Genomic DNA, 23,893 nt, shown 5'->3' with positions numbered 1-23,893 from the left:
TAAAGTATAGATTTAGTCTCTGTTATACAAAGAAATGTAAATAATCTCTGCCAAGAAGTGCAGGAGTTCACTTACCGAGCTTTAACAGTCACCCACACTGACGGGCGGGAGGCTTATACAAATATTGTCTTTTATTATAATGTGGAAAATATAAAGCTGTATCAGGAGTAATGATAATTTCTGAAAGCTATTGGAAAATAACATAAATTCCTGCATTCAACAATTACTTTTTTACATAAATAACAATTTCAATCAAGTTCATTAGTTAAAATTAAAACCAGTTTATTAGAAAAGCATCATTAAAATGTGTGGTGTGAAGCAGAATATTCTTCTAACTGGGACATGAAGCAATAGTGAAATAGCACTGAGTCATATTTATTATTGCTCTTCTGAAAACAGGGAAAAATTACTGTGGCTGAGACTTGATACTCCATATGCTGGCTTGAGTTTTGCTTTGTGTCAGTTTGTTTTTTTTTTTGTGAGCGCACTGTTATTTCATATTCTTTTTTTCATTCCTCTGTTTAGAAAGAAAAAAGTGAACAAGCGAATCACAACCTTTGGTAGACTGATCTGTGACACCCCATAATCTTTTGATACTGCCTTGATTTCTAATTGTGTTTTTCACATTTTTAGCAAAAGAAATATAAAAAAATCAGAAGTGTAACCTATATTATTATACTTTAATGTGATGTTCTACTTTTCTGTTTGTAGTTCTTGAAGTTTTTGTCTTACTTCATTAAACATTTAATAAATCACTGCCAGTTTTGTGACAGATTTTAACCATAACACAAACAGCAGGAGGTGTAAACTCAGTTCAGTTCGTATAGGCATATAATATCCGTGTCGACATCATCATCCCCTCAAGGCATATTGGCAAAATGGCCAATGGAAGCTAAGCTTTTTCCGACAAAGCTTCGAAAATAAAGTTTTCTTCTTTTATCTTACTACAAATCAATTGGAGCCCTTACAGCAAAATCCTATAAAATAACTTCAAACACTGCTTCTTAGTCTAAAAATTTGTATTATGGCTAAAACTCTTTGAAGTTTTATGACTGAAGTTTGGAGAAAAATGATTTAAGTGCTATCTGCTAGACATCAGAGTGTCAAAATTTCTCTCAGTTTTCTTGACACATAAACTGCTACCTACTGTATGTTTTCTAGAGGTTTTTTCTTTCTTTTAACCACCTAACCCAGCTTGCTTGATGAAAGTTTCTTAACTGCAGTTTATCCCATTGAATTAATACCCTTTTAAGCTTTGGCTTAAAATAACTGATTGCTTTATTTTTGATTTTCAGCATCTCTGACAACACAGGTGGCAAGGAGGTGGGGAAAAGAGCTGCTTTGCAAGTGTCATATTGATTTTTTAATATAAAATAAACAGGTAAGGTGCCCAAAACAACACATTTGCAAAATGCACAAGTGAGTCCTTGCTTTGGGGCAAATGTTTGAATAAGGTCTAGTGCAGTAAGCTGTTTCTCAGAGAGGGGAAAAATTCCTCCTGCAGGAAAAGCTGTAGCGTGCGTGGCTCATAAGACACCCAGAAATGCTAGCAGTAAATAAGGTTTCATGCTGCTCCTTTTGAAACGTGTCAGTGAAAGAGAGCCCCTTGCATGCTGCAGCACAAGTGGGCAATGGTTAAATTGTTAAATACTGTTTGTTGATCCTGAAGTACCTAAAGGCCTGAGGAAGCCAGGAGCAGGATGTATCCTGTCCAGCTGCCATTGCTCTTTTCTCTCAGGCAGAGTTTGGTCCTTTTAACCCAGGCCCTCATCAGTGCCCAGCATTGACGTGGTGGTCTGGGTACAAACATCACCATGAAATGTCATTTGGAACAGCTTTATTTGGTTAAAATTTCCAGAGTGCAAAAACCTGAGGAAGAACTTTGAAACTAGCGGCACAAAAATAAAAAAAATATCTAAATCATACCTTTTGTTTACATTTTTTGTTTCATTAAAAAAAAAACCATAAAATACTGTCAAAATTCTCCATTGAAGAAAAATTATGTTGCATTGACAGAATTGCATCGAAGTGACATGTTTCAAAATTCAGTAAGATGGTTACCACACAAAAATTAAGCAAGGAGCAGAAAATCTTCTGCAGAGAACAATGGCAAGAAAATGTAAAAAAAAAAAAACCAAACCAACAACTCTGCCATTCTGTCTACTGAGACCTTGCAAAATTTTATTTACCCAACATGACTGATTTGTTTTGATAAGACAGGCAAAATATAATAATTTAAGGGAAGAAGGAGGAAAAGGGAGGTGGTCCATTATCATCACCTTGGAAAAGGATGGGTGAATAGATTTTGTGCCTGAGCTGGTAAATTCATAGTACATCTTCACGTGGCTGGAATAACATAATAAAGTTACTTAAATATAAATGTCATGTAAGAACTACTCCATAGTGAACAGTTAAAATTATGGCATTCAAAACAACTTCCTCATCAGAGTCTGCTTTTGCTGCTAATTTGCTGAAGTAGATCTGCTGTCTTTACTTCTCCATTCCTCTTGCTATACCTCAAGGCATGCTGGGGGCTCACCCATCATGTGCTGGCTCATGTTTAAGACGAGGGAGCTTGATTGCAGCATACAAGAAACTGAAGTGTAGGTCCGAAGGGTTGCAGGAAACCATCAACTGTTTAGAACGGGAGAGCTGGAAAAAGATCTTGCCAAGGAAAACATTGCATGAAGTCAGATGGCATGTTCCCCCAGAGCAGGCATGGAGAGCACTCTGAGCAGGGGGTGGGGGGGAGCAGAGCTGCTCGGGGGCAGGGCACTCCGGAGCACACTAAGGACAAAGCCCTCTGGAAGGCCACATCATGCTTGATGGGCTTTTAATGCTGAACAATTGCAAATTGCCATTAATGCTCCAATAGAACACAGATACACAAGACTATTCCCTTCTGTCATAAGGCATTAGGTCAAAAGACTGGATAATAACAGCAATATTAGTCCCACCAGAGAGCTGGGCTGACACAGGCTGCACGGACATGTGGGCATGTTTTTGGCACTTCAGGCAGAGCCATGATCTAACTTTCTGTCTCTCTCATGTCACATAACACATGGTGTTGAGCAGGCCCTGGGCTCTAGGAGGCAGCTCTGAAAATGTGCTTTGCCTTTTCATGATCTTTCCACCTGGCCTGTTATGATATAGTAGGTAAAGGAAGCTGCAACACAAGAAAATGGCTGGGTAGGTATCAAACCCCCAAACAGTTTAACACACTCTTCCTATACTGATTCTCCACTATAAAACACCAGGCTGCAAGGCAGATGATAAAGCTCCATCTGACAACAAAATCCTGACTTCACACTACCAGTCACATCGATCAACATCTGAACTAATGTCAGAGTCTTCTCTTACTAATGAGCTGCTGCACTGAGATGCAGCTTTGCTATCAGTCAGATACCTGTAATGAGGTAGAATGAATGGCAAGACCCCTCTTCAGACGCTTTCTCTCATCTAGCCACAGAGGGGCTTCGTTGTTCACTTATTTTTGGTACAGATAAAGAGTTTCTTCCTGAAGGTCTCTACTAGCATCACACAGTTACTCTAGCACCTATTTTATATGTTAGCTGCAGCTGTTTGGAAAATTTCTACCAGGAATTAATCTTTTTTTTTCCCTTCTAATCATTTGCAATCCCACTGCTTCCATATAAGGGCTGTAGTCCCAGTGCTTGCATATAATGACATTTTAATGTACACTTCAAATTCAAATGAAAGTACCTTGCCACTTTCCCAAGTTGGACATGTTCATGTAGCACTCTGCTTTCCTTAGATTATCTGGCTACAATGCACATTTGTCCAGCTATTTATGCTTTGATTTTAAGCCATAGCTACCATGCAGTGGTGTATTCTATTTACCCATCCCATAATATCACAGGAGGGATATGCTTCAAATCCATAGCTTTCCATCAATATAAAAAAGCCACAGTAATGATTTCTTAATTTTTCTTTGCCTGCCATGCTATTGCTGAATGGTCTGAGCTGAAGTTGCTGTCAGATCCAGAGGTTATACCCAAATCTGATCTAAGGCAGTTTGCTAAGAAGGTAATTCACAGCTGCAGTGATTGAAGAAGCACCCTAAAACTGTAATACAGAAAAACTCAATTAACAGTAAGGAAATCTCCCACATTTGTTACAAGCACTCTCTTCAGGTACTAGATTAAGAGCAGAGTGGTTTTCTGTACTGGGGTTAAGTCTCAGCACAGACAAGTTACCTGTTGTTTGTTACTCCTATGAAAACAGTCATTACAGAAAGGCTGGGCTTGGGTTTGTGCTGCAAACTGAGGTTGTGACTTGAATCTTTCTCATCTTCCCAAATACTTCAGTCAGGTTTTGTTTTTCTTTGTCTTAAACCAACATCTTATGTCTCTCAGTGGCAGGTCTCAGCATGCAATTATTTATGCACGTCTCATTCCGTGCCACATAAAAAGGGTTATCAAGTTTGTATCTTTAAGACTAATGAGATGTTGGTTAACACTTTTGAGGCAATTAACCAGAGCTATCACTTCTTATCCACCAACAGAGACATTGTTGCATTCAAATTTCTGCACGGGGCAAGACAGGTCTGGAGTTCAGCCCCTGCTTGTTTGCCCTGACAGAAAGGCTGCAGATGACAGGCAATGGGAAGTCAGGAGTGACTCCTCCACCAGAGCCCTGGTATGATGGTTTATGTGGTCTCTGACATCAGCTGAAGATATCTTGGGGCAGATACCTATCTAGTGGCACTCAGCAGAAGTGTTTGTATTTGTTCGGCCACACATGCAGCCCATCTCAGAGCAGTTATCAGAGCATGGCAGTTTTTCACACAGCCAAGCACCTCTGCTGCTGCCTGCAAGGGACCTGGCCAGGACTTCTCAGTGCCCTGTCAGTGTCTGGATGCTGCATCAATCCCTCAGGGCCAGTGGCATCTGGCTCAGGCTAAAGCCACCCTTCAGGCTCCTCTGACTGCTGCCAAGGGACCAATAAACAGCCAAAATCAGGGCAGAGCAAATACTCTTCAACAATGGTTTTAACCATTATCTTCAACAATAAAGATACAGGAAAATCTGCTGAGGGTGTGATGAAGTTTCCCAGGGTGTGTCTGCTGTGAAGATGCAGTGACTTCTATTTTCATAATCAAGCAGTTACTGGGAAGTAACCTGTAAGGTGCAGAGTTTTCTTCTGCCTTTAAAATACATGCCTTCAAAACACCTACTATTATTTCCTGAACAATTGAGATTTTTTTGCTGTGAAATAATTTTTTTTGTGAAAACACTAATGCTTCAAATGCACCTCATTGAAAATATTTTTTTCCTGTTTCCAGGATTATTATTTCATTTGAAGTTAATTTTGTATTAATACAAAGAGAGGGTCTTATTTTTCTTTTCAAGTACATCCTTGTCAAAAGACCATTTTTTGTCACAGTGCACTTCGCAGAAACCTTGTGGACCCACTTGGCTGTGGGAGGAAAATATCCTGGCTGCCAGGAGCAGCAGTCCCCCTGTGGCCATGGGGGACTGCAGTCCCAGCAGACACGTGTGTCCCGCAGGTGCCTGCGCTGGACACGCAGCCACAGCTTCTGCAGTGCTTGGGGCGGCGTGGGAGGAACAGGAGGGAGCTGGTCCCTCGCTGGGGCAGAGGGGCTGCCTGCACTCCTTCCCTGCTGGAAGTGCCAGGGCCCAGCACCGGCTGGCTGGCAGCAGAGCAGGCATGTCTGCAAAGAGACACAGCCACCACTGCAGCGCTTCGCGCGGGTACAAGCCTCAGGAGCTCTCGTCTGCAGCCTGGACTGAGCATCCCACCAAGACAGAGGACAAGGGTAAGTCCTCAGCAGCAAACACAGCCTTGCTGCAGCTGGCAGGGCAGTCCTCTAAGGAGACACAGAGTCAAAGCCATGGTTCATCCTCCTTGATGCACATCCTGCTCACAGGTTTTTGCTGGTAGAAGTTTGCATAATCCTGGGGTGCACCTGAGAGAGGGATTCTGCTACCTGGGCTCTGGCTGCCATTCCCTAGTGGTACAGAAAAGCACTGGTGGGAAAGTGTGGCAATTCTAAAGATATTGTAAATAAAATAAATCCATGAGGCTAGAGGGAGGTGATGTTCCACCTGAGATTCATATGCAAACTCTGAAATATTAAAAGCACCCTGGTGAAGGAATGCTAATTAAAAAGATAAAATATGCACGCATAGAGAACAGATTATTTAAAACACAAATTATTTCTTATTAAGATAATAATGTCTAACTAAATGTTGAAAGAGCTGGATAGTAGTTTACACTGTAAAATGATCTGTTAAATATGTTCCTGTTAACATCAATACAGCTATTGACAAGCAGATCCAATTTTGCTTTACTTTGAGAGAGCAGACAATAGCAAGTTTTACGTGCTATCTTATTTTACAAGCATTAATGAACAATTAACCAACACTAGCACTCTTTCCATCTGTAATCCTGTAGTAGGATCACTAATCTCCACCACTAGCAGCTAATGATGAAGGTCTCTTAAGCTTTACTTCTTATCTCAGCCAGTTCTTAATACTCACATAAGTATGCTTTCTGAGCAGGGCGGCCCCCTATTGCTCTGCGACTTGAATACAAAAGACTGGTGAAATTTTTGAAGGGTTTTCTGTTCAATAACACTTCTATACTTATGTTTGCCTTCCTACAACAACAAACACAAGTGATCAGCAGAGGACTAGCAAGGTCACTAAGGGCTCTGTGTTTCCATACTTGCTCTAATACTTATAAGAATGTATTCATGCCCTATTATATATATTCCCTGGCTGCTCAGGCAGAAGCTCTAAACTAAACTAAACTGAAATGAAATAAAAGGGAAAAACCAGAAGACTAAAACAGTGTTTACTTCAAGAACAAGTCTGCTGTTTGTATCGAACAAAAGGAAGCTGGAAAGTGGCTGCCATTAAAAATACATGCAAGATAAACTGAAATTTTTATAGTACACAGTACACATGACATTTTCTAACTTCTCTTTCAGAGTGTTCTTGTGTATACCATACACATGAGATCTGTGTACTGGGATGGCAGGGGAATTCACCATTCTGTTAGGCTTTTCTGGAATAGCAAGTAAAGCAGCAACAACTTCCTAAACAGGAACAGTGGGTTCTGTTCCAATCCCCATCAGAAGATCCTCCATAGTCAGGGCAGCCACCCCAATAGTAAAATTTGTGCAATTAAAAATGAGATACACAGTCCTTCATCTCCTTCATCTTTTGCTTTCAAGAAAGAGAGATGAGCCTAAGTAAGAATAATAAACTTTCTCTAGTCCATTTCATTTATTCCATGAACAATGCTTGAATATTTTGGCCCCAACCCAAGCAGAACTCAGGACAACTCAGGGGTCGTTTCCTGGCCTTAATGAAAGCCTTGACAGAACTACTTCAACTGGGCTCAAAACATCCACTGCAAATACTGAGATTGATGGAGATAGGGAACAGTAGCTGAGTAGCAAAAGACTGGTTCCCATCAGGGAGGTGATCCAGTCCTGTTAAAAGATCACCCTGACCCTGTTTGCATTAAGCTGTGTGGCTGATGAATGAGAATCAAGTTGCCTCATCATGTTTGGAGCTGGAGGTACATTATCAAATTGCAACAGATTACCAGGATCTGAGAAGAAACATATCTCCAAGCCATTCCCAGAGATGTTTTAGCAATAACAAACAGCATGAGGTATTGCTGAAGAAATGTGCTTTTTAAGCCACTAAAAATTGAGAATTAACATTTCTAATGCAATCAAAAGCTGCCATCTTGCATGCTCTGTTCCAAGGTGTATTCTACTCTAAGGCATAAAGGAAGCTGAACTCACCTGGCACCATGCCTGAGAGATGTCTTGGGGAAAACTCCTACTGAGTGTCACAAACGCTAACTACCCTACACAGATACAGCCTGGCTTTTTGTTGTGTTTGTACAATGCATATCAAAATGCTGACCTTTTCCTTCACCAGGGCTTCTCAGTACAGACAATAAACAGCATTACTTAAAGGAAAAACCCCCCACTTCTGTACTTCTGCAGGAATCATGACTAAGTGTTGCTTTTACCACATGGCTTCCTTTTTCTGTGACTGCCCATCATGGCCCAGGTGGCTGTGGCATTTGGCAGACATGCAGAAGGAGAGAAGTGCTTGCTTGGGTCAGCTCTGCTACCTTCAGAGAGGTAGCTCTCTGGCTGGGACACAGGGGCAGGCTGGCCAGCCTTACCTGAAAAGTAAGGTGCTAAAGTCACCTGGGTGCATGTGGTAAGTGTGGGGATGAAGGGAAGAGAGGTTGAGGGACTGCCTGCAGTCTTTATTTATTCAAGTAAAATTTATATTTAAGTCCAGACGAATTTCGTCAAAGTGAAGCCAACCAAGTTGTCAGAAGCAGACCTTATCAGGAGGCCTGAGAGAGATGTGAGTGAAATGACTGCTTCTGGACAAATCACCAACCATTAGGAAAGAAAAAAGATTTTAATATGTTTCACCCAGCTTTTCCATTTTGAAGTCTTTGCTGTTTGGCTTCATATCTGACGTATGGAGATTTCCTTGATGTGACAGTCACCCACAGTGTGGGCGGAAAGCTTGTTCCCACTCCCCTCTGCAGGCTTCAAATCTCAGCAATGACTCCAGGTGATGATGGCAGGATCAGAAAATGGGGAAAAGCTAAGTGGATGGAGCTAATTTCAGCTTGACAGAGTCTAGCTACTCCCATTACATAGAATACAGTTTAGAGGGTTTATTTGGATCACCTGTATATTTGACTGTGAGACTCACCTCTCATCCTGACCACACAGCAATATTGGAGCCATCTCAAACCAAGCTCAGTCATACTAGCACCAGAGAGAAGCAATTTAAGTCTATTGCCCTGCATTTCTAAACTAAAAGGGCAAATTACTCAGGGCAGAGGTCTGGAGTAACACAGTTAAACACATTCTGACACTTGACATAGAACCTAGGTACAGATTTTCTTGCATTGCACAACATACTGTCAGCATATCAGGTAAGATGTTTGGAGTAGAGGAAGAAGTACAACCCTGGAACATCTCTCTTCCACAAATCCTCTTTTGTAAGTACCTGTCAGGATTCTGGGAATACCTTCCTGGAAAAGTCATGTGAATGTCAACAGCTTGCAAGATCATCTGTTAAGAGAAGGATTAAGAAGAAAACAAAAATCTGATGCTGTGAAGCATATTCTGGATAGTGGACAGAGGGTGGCCTGTTTGTCATTACTCTGCACCTCCTGCTCATTTGCACAGCTGTCTGCCCCAGGGCTGTCAGGGGCAGCTGGATCAGAGGTACAGTGATGGGCTGTTGCAGTAGCTGAGCATAACCACAACCTGGTCAAACAGATCCTTGGATCAAGCATAAATAGTAACTATTCTCTTTCAACTGCTCTCAAAATGCTCATTTACTTCCATTTAATTTTTGTGTTTTCCCACAGGGATGGCATTTTTACTCACACCTGCTGTACAAAGAAAATGTCAGTGTTTAGTGCATTGTTTTCATTTTTATATGATAGAGGTGAAGGTAGAAGCAAATTAACAATACTGTTTCCAAGATAGCAAAAGAGCTTGTCTGTGATGTTAGTGCTTTGTATTAACCAGGGTGAAGCCAAAACCTTGGTTCAACATTTCCACTTCATAGATAATATCAGAGATACTTCTCCACCCCCACCAGCTCACATATTCATTACCCAAATTGCCTATCCTCAAAGTGATAATATAGTGTGGTACAACATGCCCCGACAGGACACAAATTGACTCTGTGCCTAGATACTATACAGACAGTGTAAAGCAAATATCTCACTCTATTATCTGTTGTCTCTATGAATCAACAGATTATATGGTTCACTGGGTAGCTGAATAACTTTTACACAGTTTGCTCATATCTATTTACACATATTCTACAAAAAATACATTAACACCAAAGGACAAATGTAAAAAAAAAAAAGTATACCTGCAGAATCCAGATAAATTACACATGTGAAAAAACACAATAAACAGTAGTGCTTAAATTTCATATACAATATCTGTAGATATGAAAGCAGACTCTTCCCTCATGACCGAAACCTGAATCCTGTGGAAGACCCTAAAAGCCTTAAGAGCAAACTTTAATTTGTGACAATTTGTTCATAGGTAAGATTATGCCCTCTTATGTAGGTAAGAGACTTCAGTGTTCCACAGAATAGGGCTGTAACCACAAAGGGTCCTTCACTGATGATCTCCATGGAGGTACACCTCCACCCACATCTAAGTTGTGACTATTCAGAGCTCCACCTCTCTTGTGTTCACTGTTGTTCCTCGTCACTGATTTGTAAAACATGCCATTTTTTGGAAGGGAAAGCAGTATGCCATGTCCTCCCTTTTCATACCTTGTGTGACAATATAGTGAGCAAAGCAGCCTGTCCATGTCACTGTAGAAAGGAACAGAGCTTTAGCAGCTGGCTACGGCAGGATTTACACACGGCTCCCAAGCTGTGTGTGGATACCACGCTCTCTGGATCACTTGGCCTGGTTTGTCAGCGCCTTCCAATGCCACACTCAAGAAACAAAAGTGAAGACTGTGCAAGGAAAGTACAAAATGTCTATGCCTTGCAGCGCTGCACCTTACAAACCCCAGAATGTACAAATTCACTGCCATACCTATATACCTGTATGTATGTATGTATGTGTATACATACACACACACACACACACTCTCCAAGTTACATTAAAAGCTATTCCTTCTTTTCTGCTTCTCTCTTGCTTCCAGCTCTTCCCTCCTAAATATCTTTTAAACCGATTCCCTGATTAGGTCAGAACTCCACCTTTACCCTGTCTTACTCTCCAGAGTAATTCTTCCAGGCAGTCACTGGCTTGTCTTCAGACAGTGGCACTTGAAGCTACTGCATTTGGCTCCTGCCCTATTGCCTGTCTCCTGTGTCCCTGATACACCTTTTCCCAGCAGGGGAAGCAGCTCTCTTCAGTAGAGATACAGGCAGTGAGCACTTTGGTCCACCTAAACATCAATTGTTTCTTTCCTTTTTTCAAAAGCTTAGTTTGCCTTGAATTTCTGGGCCAAATAATTGAAATTTAATACTATAATGAAGCAAAATAGGTCAACAATGTATTGTAACGTGGAAATTAAGTGGTAGTATTACAAACTTGCAGCTATTCATCCAATTATATTCTACAATATGGCAACAGTAATTAATTTTAAAATTAAAACTAAAAAGAGGGATTCATTTAACTAAATTTAGTAGCATGCAGTACTTGTTTGCAGGTATGAAATAAACAGTTTTGAAAGAAAGCCCTTCAGTGCTAATTAAGTGACAAATGAACAGTCAAAACCTGCTGCATATTGGATTTTTAAAAGAGCTCACGGGTAAGGGCATTTTTGGTACTCTGACTTGCTTAATAATATTTAATTTGAAAATAAAGATTTGTTAAAACTGGTAGATTTTCCTTTGTAAACTATGTCTGCTACTTTGTGCAACAAATTCTACATGTTTTTGGTAATGGAAGATGCTGTTGCAACAGCCTTTTGTGCATCCTGATTGAAAATTCAGCTACATAACCCTCACTGAACTGTTTATCTTATGTACTTATTTAACTAACATTCAAACTGACAAGTCTCCTATTTCTGGGCTTTCTTTTTATACTTTAATGTATGCCTTATCAGATGAAACTCAGATACTACCAAACTTTGCATGTTTTTGATTTTGCACATAAACTGAAGGGCAGAATTCCAGTCTATGTCCTCAGTCATTCAATCTTTCAAGATCTTTGAACAAGACTTCAAACCCTGAAAAAATACAACCCAAACACAGACTTGCTTCTCTGTACAAATACGTGAAAGAAACTGGTATGTCAAGTTTCAATGTAGGCAAGCCTAATTGAAGCTTTAACTACATTCGAACAAGAGGCAAGCAGCACCTCCAAACTGCTTTATTCAAGGGCAGGAAGACATTCAGGAATAGAGCTACTCGAATTATTCATTACAAATAAATTATCCAATTAATTTAGGCAAATTTTCTTATCATTAATAATTCAAAAACCACTCCTGGTAGTAGTGGATGTGTGCATCAGCCCTGATCCTGACAACACTTAGACACACATTTAGCTTTTCATATTCCCCATAATCCCATTGAATTCCATCAATTTTCTCAGTGAGCTGCAGGTGAGCCTATGGAGAGTTGGTGAACAGCTTGTTTCTCTGGGTAGTTTTTTAAGGAATAATAATTTGCTTGAGTCACGCAATATTGTGTCTGCACCTAATGAATGACAGCTCTCCAAGAGAAAACTGAACGCTGAATAGCAAAAGATTAATGTTCTTGTTAAAGTCCATTTTTTTTAAAACACAAAGAAGATTTATGTGAATAAAGCAACACTTTCACAAACATTTGTGTGAACAAATCCAAATACTGATGCAAATATTCATAATAGTGAATAAAGCAGGACACACTCTATACGAATGCAGACCACAGGAATGAAGAGTTCTGTGTTTGGCTATAGTACCTTATGAAGAATAATGATCCGAAGAAAAGGTGCTAGGAAAAATGCCATGCATTGGAAAGCACTGTGGACTGCATTTTTAAGGATGATAGTCATTATAGGAAGCCTGTTGTGTAATGTAGCTTCCTGGCCTATGTGTATGTTTTATATTTTGTCCATAAATATACAACAGGTCCTTGTGCTAGCTCTGCACAGAAGTCCTCACACTTCCAAGGAACTTTAACAAAAATAAAATCTCACCTGGCTTCTTCTGTAGTGATCAAGAAAACTGTGAGATATTTGCTGTCATGCCTATGTTCTCTTCATAATTCATGACTCCTGTTGCCATGCACTTGTGGGAAGCTTAAATGGTTGCCACTGCTAGTTCTTTAGGGATATCTTATTATGAAGTACTTCTGAAAGAAGAAAATAACTATCAGCAAATTTATAATGGGCTTTCTCATGTTCTGGTTCCTGTTTTTTCTATAGGTTCAAGTTTTTGCACCTCAGTTAACACTCTTTCAAATATAGAATCATAGAATTGTTTAGGTTTGAAACGACCTTTAAGATCTCTGAGTTCAACCATTAACCCAACACTGCCAAGTCCACCACTAAATCATGTCCCTAAGTGCCACACCTACATATTTTTTAAATACCTCCCGTGATAGTGACTCAACTGTTTCCCTGGACAGCCTCTTCCATTGCTTGACAATAAATCAAATATTGGAGCAAATCCCCAGTAAATAAGATGTAATTAAATGTAACAATTCTCATTGATGTTCTGAACAATTATGCAAATCCAGAGCTGTGCTGACAGCTAGGTATAATGCCTTGCAAACTTTCAATTATCTGCTGCCCACCAACGGCTGTCTCACTCAAACCAGCAAAATCACAGATCACTTGGGTTCCTTCTCAGGGGGACCCATCAAACATAACATGATCCCAGAGTCCGACATCACAAAACACAATAGCTAAAACACAAAGGGAAGCAGGCTTATTTTAGAAACTGATATCTGACAAGTTGGATATTCTGAGTATTTGATTCAATTTTGTGTGTCAGATGGCAGTGGAGCAGGCAATAAGGTGTCCACAGTATTTATGAACAGGCAAACACCACAGTTCACTGATGAGGCAAAATAAATTTAGGTAGCACTGAACCTGTCTGCTTGCATTAGGCTGGGGCAGATTTCTAGGTTGGATTGCAGAAAAGCTGCAATTCATTTTTTTCTTTAACAAAACGCTGATAACTACTCTCACTGATAGCGCAGAACTTAGGATAACTCTGATCACTAGGTCCTTTTGTCACCCTCTCACTGAACTCTTCTTTTAACAGAGACATTCTCATTTGCACTCAGCAAAATGCCAGGCTAGATTTCAATCATATTGATGCACTGTCCATGTATCATAGGAAAAAAAGCATTACCTCTAAGGTCTCAAGGAGGAATAACCTACTGGAGTTTCAAATCACATTTCTCTGGACAGTGCTGGGGAGGTATGATGCTCCATTGCACGTATGCTCTGTTACCAGTTTCTCTAGTCTTTCTCACAAAACACGTGTCTTTCAGTCATTGCTCCACTGACCATCAGTTAGGAATAAAATTAACACAACTTCTACTGTATTATTAGGGAAAGTCTTCCCACTAGAATTTTCTTGTGCCTGCAGAAGCAGCTACCACAGTCTGTGCTGTAGCAGTCCCACTGCCCACAGTCCACTGTGACAGTGCGTGCACCCATGGGCAGTCATGGATGCTCCCTTCAGTTTCACAGAGGTCAAGTCTTTCTAGAAGGACCAAAGGCAACAGAGCTTTACACATGAAGACCTGGGGCAAGCGTGATACTCTAACCAATTCAGTGCTCTTACATCAATGCAAAATCCAAATAAAAATGAGCAACAAATGCTTGCTTGACTGAGAGAAGCAGGTCTGTAGGTACATTGAAATTACATGTTCAGGGGTAAGACATTACTGGTCACCTCAGGCAAAAACTCAACATTCACATGATCATGGGGGATGAAGAATTTGGGAAACTGAATGTCACTGCCAACTGGGCAGCCACTAATGTGGTGGCAAAATCACATGTCACCCAAAGTCTCTGGGTTGGAGCCACAGCCTGGAAAAGGCTAAAAACACCATGTCTGCCTCAGCTTCCCTTCAGCTGTTGTGTGGAAGCAGCTGCATTGCTTGTTGATTTGCAAAGATGAGTAGTGATGCTTTCCTTGTTCAGCAAGGACATTTTGGCCCAAGATAGGCAAAGGTGCCTTGCTCTCTATCACCCCAGGCTGCTCAGGGCATGTGAAGCAGTGGAAAGACACTGCCTCTCTGCTCTGCTAAAGAGAAGAAGCCATGGGGAGTTCCTGGTGCCCATCAATGCCCTGAAATCCACTCCTGCTTCCTCTCTGGTGCCTTTGCTAGGGAGCTCTTTGATAGGTAGCCTGCCTTCTGTTAGAGATATAGTTCAATCAGATAGAGGTTTTCCCTGGGGAGAATGGGGGGTAAGAAAGGGGGAAAAATCAACTATTCCCTCTGAGAAAGTTTCACAGTGTTCCTGTGCATTATTATTTGAATCTGACCATATTCAGAAATATATTTCTCCCCAGAATTGCCAGCTGGAGCCGAATTCTCTGCCCTGACTGCACTCAGAAATTTTCATCCTAATCCCAAACTATTCATCCCAACACTTCTGCTGCCATCAATAGATTTAAGATGTTTTTAATGCCTTCCTTGAACTTGCCTTGTCTCCTGTCAGCCAGCCAGAAGTCGTTTTTATCAGGAATAAGATTCAAAGAGTCTGCCCTGCAGCAATCCCATCGTGCACTTCTTTGTCAGAATCCTAATGACGATTTATATATGCTTAAGAGACTATCTCCAGCTGTAAAACTGAAAAGCTTCTGGGGGTCTGTACAGTTCCCTGACCTCAGACCTATTTTTATATTTTGATCTTGGGGATAGTGCCTCCCAACACTCCGAATCCTCCAGTTATCCCTGCGGTAACAAAGTGCTAGCTTAACCAGTAGTAGCAAGACTTAAAACAGGGCACTCAGGATCAAAGTGACTAACAAACTTGAGTATTAGCCACTGTGTCAGCCCTAGAGACAGTCACGTTAAACCAAAACATGTATATGGCTCAGTCTCCATGCTGAAACTAAACATTGTGCTCCAGAGGACGTGCATCTAAAGAGCCATTTTCGCTGAGGTAGGTATGAAAGCATGCTCAATTTAACATGCTAAACAGGCATCCACCACAGACACTCTCCTCCCAGAGAGGAATTATACTATTATGTTGCTTTTAGGCTTCATGGAGCTATTTTTAGGATTTTTCCAGCATTATTTGCTTTTAATTTCATCCCAAACATTTATAAAAGAGATTTTACATTTTTGATTCAGAGCAAGTGAGAAAATATGAAAGAGTGTGAGAGCACTGATGAGTCTGGATTAAGACAAAAACATAGGCAGGATAAGGTTCTGTCAATGAACTGATACTTCATTTTCCTTCCATTGTCTGATTACCACAAGAGCAGTACACTAGCAACAAGATGATCACATGAAGGCGGGAAAACACAACTGTCAGGCTTCAAGGACAAAGCCTATTCTTACATTGCCATTCCTTAAATCCAGACATTAGAGCAAAAGGAATGAGAAAAAAGCAGCTCACTCATGGATAGCTTACTGAGGATACTGCAAAAGATTATGCTAATCTTCACTTCATTGTCCTCTGCAAAATGTTTTCATACCATGCCTTTTATCTTTGGAAGGGATGCACAACCTCTCAACTCTGTGACAGCGAGCACTTTCTGTGTGGTTTCTGTGTAATTAACACCAGCACTAGACCTTTTCATTTTTGCTACTCAAGCTTATGGCCTTTTAAGGGTACCCACAGGGGAGCATCCCTCACCCCTTTGCTTGCGGCCTAAGTGATAGTCTCAGCTTATCCTTAGCTACATATACCATCTGTTAATAGCAGAAGGATCAAAAACTTTTGGCTAGCCTGCATTTTTCAAAGAATGGGGGCAGGCAGCATAAACAACACATTAGACAAGATTTCTAAGAGTTTTAATTCTGAGTTGGGGCCTAAAGACTTTCAGTTTTATTTAAACTGCCATTGCATTATTGTCTAGATTATGTTCACATGCACAGTCATCTTAGGAGGTGGCTGGAATTAGATAAAAGTCTGCATTTAAGATTAAATTTATTCTAATATAGTCCAATTTTATCAAAGAAATGTGACATGTTGGATTTTTGGTCGATCTGAGCACAATAAACACTGAAGCTGCAATTTTGCCCCTCAGGAATCATCCCACTTTTGACAGTAGAATCAGGTGCTTGAGAGTGTATTTAATACCAGTGACAATGGGAATTGCATCCCAATAGTGACACAGGAATTGCCCCTGAAAACACAGACCTAATCTGACACTCACAATCAGACACTTTTCTTCCTTATTTCCAGAAACTGTGGAATACTTAAAAAGTAAAAAATACCCAAATTATTGTGGTGTTTGAGCATTAATATTTACTTTCACCAGCTTTCTCTCAGACATATTTTATCTAACTAAGAGTGGGGTTTTTAAGGTTTTTTTTTTTTTCCCGGATACGTTTTTTTCCCTGGTCCATTTTCCCACCAGACCTTGTCATGCTGGTGCCCTGGCCTCTGGACACAGACACTCCATTTCTTTTGAAAGCAGAAAGAGCAAGAGCAGCACATGTTTTCAAGGCTCCCCATCTGCTTTGCCTCTGCCCAGGAGCCTTCATAGTGGCACAGCAGCTACACCTAGGAGCAGGGCAAAGACCTGCAGAGGTTTGCAATTCCCAGACCCACTGAGGCTCCATTAACTCATCTTTGTCTCCTGCCACTTTTGACTTTGTAGGAAAGCTACCAGTGACCCACTGAACAACAAACAACAGTGATATTTTGGTGGCATGATATTACAGTTGAAGCTGCCTTGGAAGTGGACTGAGCTGCAGAGAGTGCTTAGACTTCTGCCTTGCCTTTCTGGGCATCGCACTGGGTAGATGGAGCTAATCTCTATGTATGTCCAGAAGCACCAGATGTGGTTATGTGGTAGGAGTGGGCTAAAAGCACAGCTTTTTTTTTTCCATTTCCAAGTGCATTGACATATTCTCCCCTCCCTGAGAAAGACAAATGTGCCTTGAGATAGTTTGGCAACATGACAGATGGTAACTACCACTGTGGCTTATTATAGTGCTGCCAATGTCTCAGATGTGCTTTAAACTCATACACTGACAGGAAGTCTCAAGGAAATGTTCTACATTTTTCTGCACAGGCATAATCCCTTAAAAAAAAAAGCCAAACAAATAAACAAACAACAAAAAAAACCCCATGAAGATTTAAAACTCTAGCTGTCAGGATGTCCTGCACTAAAGGGTAAATACTATAGAGAAACTCATGTTCCTGATCTAATGTAACACCATGTTCTTAAACCTGAAACCAGCCTGTTCATTGCTGCAAATAAAGAACTCAAAAACCTCACAACTGCATCCAGTTCTCCTCCAAACAATCTGAAGTTTCTATCTACAATACTGAGAAAAAGGATGCAAAATAAGTGCTTGAAAGAGAGCATTTTTGAAATCTTACAGGTGGACAGAAACAGTTACATTCACGTCACTTCAGTGTTCAGAACTAACAAATATAGCTTATTACTTTTTTTAAAATACCACCCTTTGTTAGGACCTTTTATGTTTTCAAGTGCTGTCAAAACCTATGCAAATTCTTTGTGGAGAGTACAGGTCATAGTATGTTTGTGCTCACCTTTCTTCTTGGGAAACCTGAGCCAAAGTCCTGCATTATGTGGCAATCTCTGTCCATACCTGAAAAATCAAACTATAATTTGCCATTATATCTTCTTTGCTTAGTGAGGCTGCCAAGAAAGGACTTTTAGAAAACTGGGCCTAGGCTACCAGGATTTTGGCAGTAAAAAGCAAAGGTGAAGAAGTTTTCCAGCATCTAGTCACACTTTGTCAGGCTCCAGCTTAGTCCTATGAGACTTCTTTTTCATCAGCGTCGCCAATAACATCTCATTTACAAAGAAATTTAGGGAAAAGGAACTGCACTGAAAACTGTTACCACAGACTCGACTGCCATGAAGCTGTCACTGAAAAAAGTACAGTAAACATTTTTTTACATTTTGAAGATGCTGTGCAAAAAATAGTTAAAGATCTAAAAAGTAGAACTGGAAGCCACTTTCACATTCTCTGTAAAACAAGTCACTTCAGAGTTGTTATCATTATAAAAATAAAAATAATTTTCTAAAGAGATAATTCCAGAAATAATTTTGGTTGGGGAATTCAAGCACAATTCATATAATCTGTGGAGAATATTGAACAACAAACTGTCCATGCAGTGTACAAACTATAAGATAGGTGGGAGCAACCATATAAAATTAAAGATCTGGAAAAGTCAAATGATAAGTTTTCACTCTTTCTTCTACAAGGGAACTACCCCAGTGTGATATCTCAGTGCATGCAAAACACTGCTACCCATCAGACAGGATTTTTTTCTCTGGTTCTCATTCAGCTCAACTGACTTACATGGAATAATTTCTACTCTGCACCAGTATAAATGAAAAGAAAAGGAAACACATGTTTCTGTCTAAACACTGAAGACCAGATTTTCAGTCTGTGTAAACAAGAACAATTTAGATAGCCTCGGTGTGATGTGGACAATTTTAAACACTCTTAATAGGACTATTTTATATGCAAATATAAAAATATAACATAACATTTCCTTGTTGCTACCATTCACAGCAGGCTTACAGGCCTTATAAAATAACAATTCTTGTAAGCTGTCTGAAACTGAAAGAGGGCAATTTCCTTTCCTACCTTCAGTCAGAATCCAGGTACAGTAACACTCCAAACAAAATTAAATAAGTCTGTGTTTGTGGGAGGAAAATCTTCATTAGATTCAAACAAATAAGGTCAAAACCTTTGTCTCGCTGCCCATAACTCTGTTGTCTTTCAGAAGTTTCAAAAAATTTCCCATGACTTAGAAAAAAAGGAGATAAATTTGCTAGCATCTCTTTGTATGAGCTTTTAAAAAATCCAAAATGCCACTCTCAGTAGTCAGTCTATTAAATCTTCTATTAACTAGAGTGAAAAAGCCTCACCAGTAACTCATTTTCCTGTAATAAATACATCAAAAATCTAGTTTGAGTTTCATAAAATTGGCAGTCCACCTAATAGTCACTGTTCCTGCAAGTGCTAAGAGTCACTAGTTTCTGTCTTCAGCAATGCAATTTTGTGGAATTATATTACACAATACCTCGTACACCTCTGCAAAACAGCATTGCTGTGAAAACACCACTTACTGGCTACCTAGAGTTTTACTTGCTATAAGCTGTTTAGACCACATGAAACCTGCAATACACTGTTAGATCTTTACAAATTTCATGAAATCTTTTTCGGATATCCAAAAAATCCTGAACTACTTGAATCTTTTGTCTCCCAGCACTGGGGACTGACCCATAATCTCTTTCCCAGCCAGTACACCAAATCTGTAGCCAACCTTGTCACTGACTCCAACAGCTGCTTAAATTCACCAGAGGGGATAGCAGCAATCCCACTTCTAAAAGAACACCACAAGGCTTACGTTCATGATGCCTTGAGGAGACACTGAAAGGAAGGTCAAAGGTGAAGAAAAGATAAAGTGCAGTACAAGAAGATCAGTAAAGTTGAATCTTCTTGATGGAAAACTCATGTCTCCTTCTTCGTGATGCAAACAACATAACTTCATTTCAAAAAGCCTCTGTTTTTTGTTGATTTTTTCCCCTTCTCTTTTGCTTTGGAGTATTTTGAAGTTTATTGAAGTTTTTTTCCTTTTTTTTTAGGTCAGAGCTCTGTGCATCTAAAAGCCTTATTCAGTTGTTCTTGTCACGAGTACTTTGTCTTACACAGGCTGCATTACTCTTGTAAACAGAGGCAGCATCAAAGTGAAAGCAGATAGAGTCACATCAGTGGATTAAGGCCTTCTGCATGATAAAGTAGCTACCTAGGGTGGGATAAACTTAATATGTGAAAGAATGTTATTGAGGAGGAATAAAGTGCCAAAACTCTGTCATTCTCTTAGTAATGTCCTAATCTAATGCCTGACACCAAGGCCTTAGGCCAGTGTTAGTGTTAATCAATGAAATACCCATCTGTGTTCCCTGTCCTTATCGCTATTTAGAACTAGCCTAAACTCAATTATTTTCCCTTAGAGACCAAGATGGGATATTAAGTTGAGTGAAAGGGATTGTGTCTCACAAAGAAATCCCAGTGTTAAAATGCAGAGGTGTCAACATTGCTAACTAAATTTCAGTTAAACAGAGATTAAATGCTAGTTCTTTGGACACGAAACACTGCATAGATTAAATCTGGTTAAAAAATCTTATTTAGAGAGTGGCTAAAAACTGTTAAGCAGTTTAATCAACTTATAATGTAAATTTTCTTCCCTCGTATGCATTATTTATCCCCTGTAATAACCATTGTACAATAAATGTTTGAAGAGTACACTCACTAAAGCAATAGGAAAGCAGAGTCTCTCGCTGTTACCCAGCACTGTGAATGATACAGACATTGCCAGATACATAATGGTTATCTGAGGAGTATGTAATTTATCCCATGAGTGAACTGCAAATCCCATAATTCAAAACTGCCTTGGTCACAAATGAGTTATGGAGGTGTTTTTTACAAGTGGGAATAATCTCACATCCCATCGATATTCATGACTGTATTTTTGGTTCATATCGCCAAGCTAATATTTTGTATCTTGTTTATTTTATTAAAATTTCAAACTTGTTTAGCTTGTCTTTTTGTGTCTTTTTTTAAATTTTAAATGAGAACACTCTAAAGACAGGAAGATTCTGCAGAAGTACACAGCCATCTTTCCTATATATTCAAGTGCATATAAAGAAGAGAAATTATAAAATCTCCAAATTAGCAAGGAATAAGTGCTTTCAACTGCTTTGTAATGAGTACTTTATTTGGGTTAATTTATGAATATTATCTGGGCTGAAATCACTATATGCATTTCTTAAGAATTTTCTCTTCTGATTTCTTTTTTAATTGTAAAATAATTGGGAGCGCCTTATTACTACAGGCATTCACCCCCCACCATCTCCTCCAAAATTTAAAAGTTAATAGTCAAAACTGCTACAGAAATGAGCAGCAAAACCATTTTTTTCTAAATGAAGAGACATGCATTCCCTTGGGTGTATATGAATAAAAAATGTAGTTAAGGGACTAAAATCAGGTAAGCATTTCTAAGACATCATAGAAATACCAGAGGAAAAAACAGAAGGAACATCTCCTTGGCTCACTTTCTCTGCTAATAATTCACCAAATGCAACTATCCTCATGGCTCTGGTCTTACTCTCACTATTACTTTTTGTTTCTCTTTGAAATACCACTATAGCTTTTTTGATTGCCAGTGTGCATCTTTGTTTAGCATCTCAAGCAAATTAACTGAAGAGAAAGAAATAACATTTTTGTAACAGTGGTAAGCACATAATGCTGAGAGGGCATTTGGTGCTGCAGATGTGTTTCTTCTTCATAGCCAGAAGCATGGGCATAAATGCACTGAAGCTCTCTGACTGTGGAGATCCCTGCTCTTCCTCTTCTCTCTCCAGCAGAAGTTACATTTAGTATGTTCTTTCTCATTGGTAAATAACATATACATCTTCTCATTTGCAGGTTAGCCTCTACTTTTATAAACTTTGAGCATTTTTCATTTAAAAAATAACAGATTTCTGTCTTGGTTACTTGGGACCCCAGACATGGCAGCTGGTTTTATGTCACATGCAGTCAAGAAGGAAAAACAAACATGATTGTGTGAGAGCTTGGGGTTGTGGGTTGTTTCCTTTTTTCCCAAGACAGAGGGATACAATATTTCAAATTATAGCAGTTGTGAAATTTTGGTTTACACTGTGCAAAAAATGTAAGTAGTTCTTGGGTCATTTAGCTATTTCTCAGGGGGACAGTTGGAAAAGTTCATAAAAAAACATTGTTTGAAGCCCAAAAATGTAATTTGTCAAGATTTACAGGCAGTATTAAAGACTTGAGGAACTAAGGGATTCAAAAATCTGCTTCTAACATAGCTGAGTGAGCTTTAGCTTCACTTTAGAAAGCAGCTTGTCTTCCTGGGTTAGCAGAAATTGTTAATGATAATATACAATAGAAGGTTGGTGCAAGGGCTTCTCTTAAAAAAAATATGCTTTTTAGATCAATTTTCCTCTCCAAGGTCTCAGTATTACTTTGACTGAATAAAATTGTTCCTAGAGGGTTGTATTACAAAGGCTGAGTCTACCCTATTTTGATGATTCCCAAACTTAAAGAGAGGCACACACCACAATAAATAAAAACATGCTGCTAGTAGCAGGCATTTAGAAGTCCCATACTGATGAAAATTTGAAGCCAGCTATTCTCATCACAAATCAACATTTCATGTTCTCAGCAACAAATACTAAAAGAATGTCCCGGTTTAAAATTCTTAATACATTTTTACTTTTTTCCCCCCTTTTAAATTTAGGGATACTTGAGTGGCTTTAGGTGGATTTAGGGTTACGATGGCAGTTAGGGTGGGTGTCTGAAGAGGTCATTGAAAACCTTACACTCACAAACTAAGGAAAAGTTTTGTTACTTGCTTCACTCTCCAGACTGGCATTAGAAGGCATTGTGTTATTGTGGATCCCATCTCACAAGACAGACATAAACCTGGAGATTCATCCACATGTATGTAAGTGAATGTCCAGACTCTCTGCCATGAGTTGCATCAGTTTTATTAATACTGAAGCTCTAATTCATTTTTCTTGCTTGAATCCCCCTGAAGTTGTTATAAGCAGTGTACTTTCTGTCTGTAATTGCTGGATAATATTTCTGTATATGATAAATACATGCTATACTGCACAAGTGGCTTCATTACAGTGACAGTTATAATATGCTTCCCTGCTTATCAGTTTACAAAAAGTATGGAAGACCTCTCAAAATCATTTTAGGAAACATTGTGAGCTTTGAGATTCTGGTGGTGATGGAAACGAAGGCTAAGCTCTGAACATTCACAAAAAGCACTTGATACAGCACGGTGTTCTGCTTCTTTTAAAATTTTAGAGGTAAGGGGTCCCAGAAAAAATGAGGCAGTAGCACAGATTTCCCTGAGCACTTCACACATAATCTGAATCCAAATCAGCAGTAGATCTATAGAAAAATATCTTCCCTTGTAGTGATGGAAAATTGTTTTCATTGACAGAGAACCGAGACAGGGAACGTACTTCAGGCAGAGCAAGGAAAGGCTCCCCAGTCCCATGTGAACCCCCACTCTCTTTCAGTCATGGGCCAATCTCCCAAAACCATGCTAGTGCAGAACGGCTCTGCCCCACCTCCATCAAAGGGCTGGTGCTATAAGCTACAAGACAGCCAATCTCATGCAAAGGACACAACCTAATGCAATTCCAATATAAATTAT

General features: G+C 39.7%; 1 long non-coding RNA gene across 1 annotated transcript in view; it reads right to left on the bottom strand.

Annotated features, from left to right (window-relative positions):
• Nucleotides 1-271: 271 nt before the first annotated feature.
• The window catches only part of LOC137479413 (uncharacterized), a 40,825-nt gene continuing 17,203 nt past the window's right edge, over nt 272-23,893 (bottom strand). The window contains exon 2 of the long non-coding RNA XR_011002223.1: nt 272-3,166. This is a non-coding gene — a long non-coding RNA (uncharacterized lncRNA). The remainder of the gene's footprint in view (nt 3,167-23,893) is intronic.

The sequence above is a fragment of the Anomalospiza imberbis genome, chromosome 9 (assembly GCF_031753505.1).
Source record: "Anomalospiza imberbis isolate Cuckoo-Finch-1a 21T00152 chromosome 9, ASM3175350v1, whole genome shotgun sequence".
In the NCBI taxonomy this organism is placed as follows: Eukaryota; Metazoa; Chordata; class Aves; order Passeriformes; family Viduidae; genus Anomalospiza; species Anomalospiza imberbis.
The sequence above is the reverse complement of the archived record's forward strand: the minus strand, read 5'-3'. Positions and strand labels throughout refer to the sequence as shown.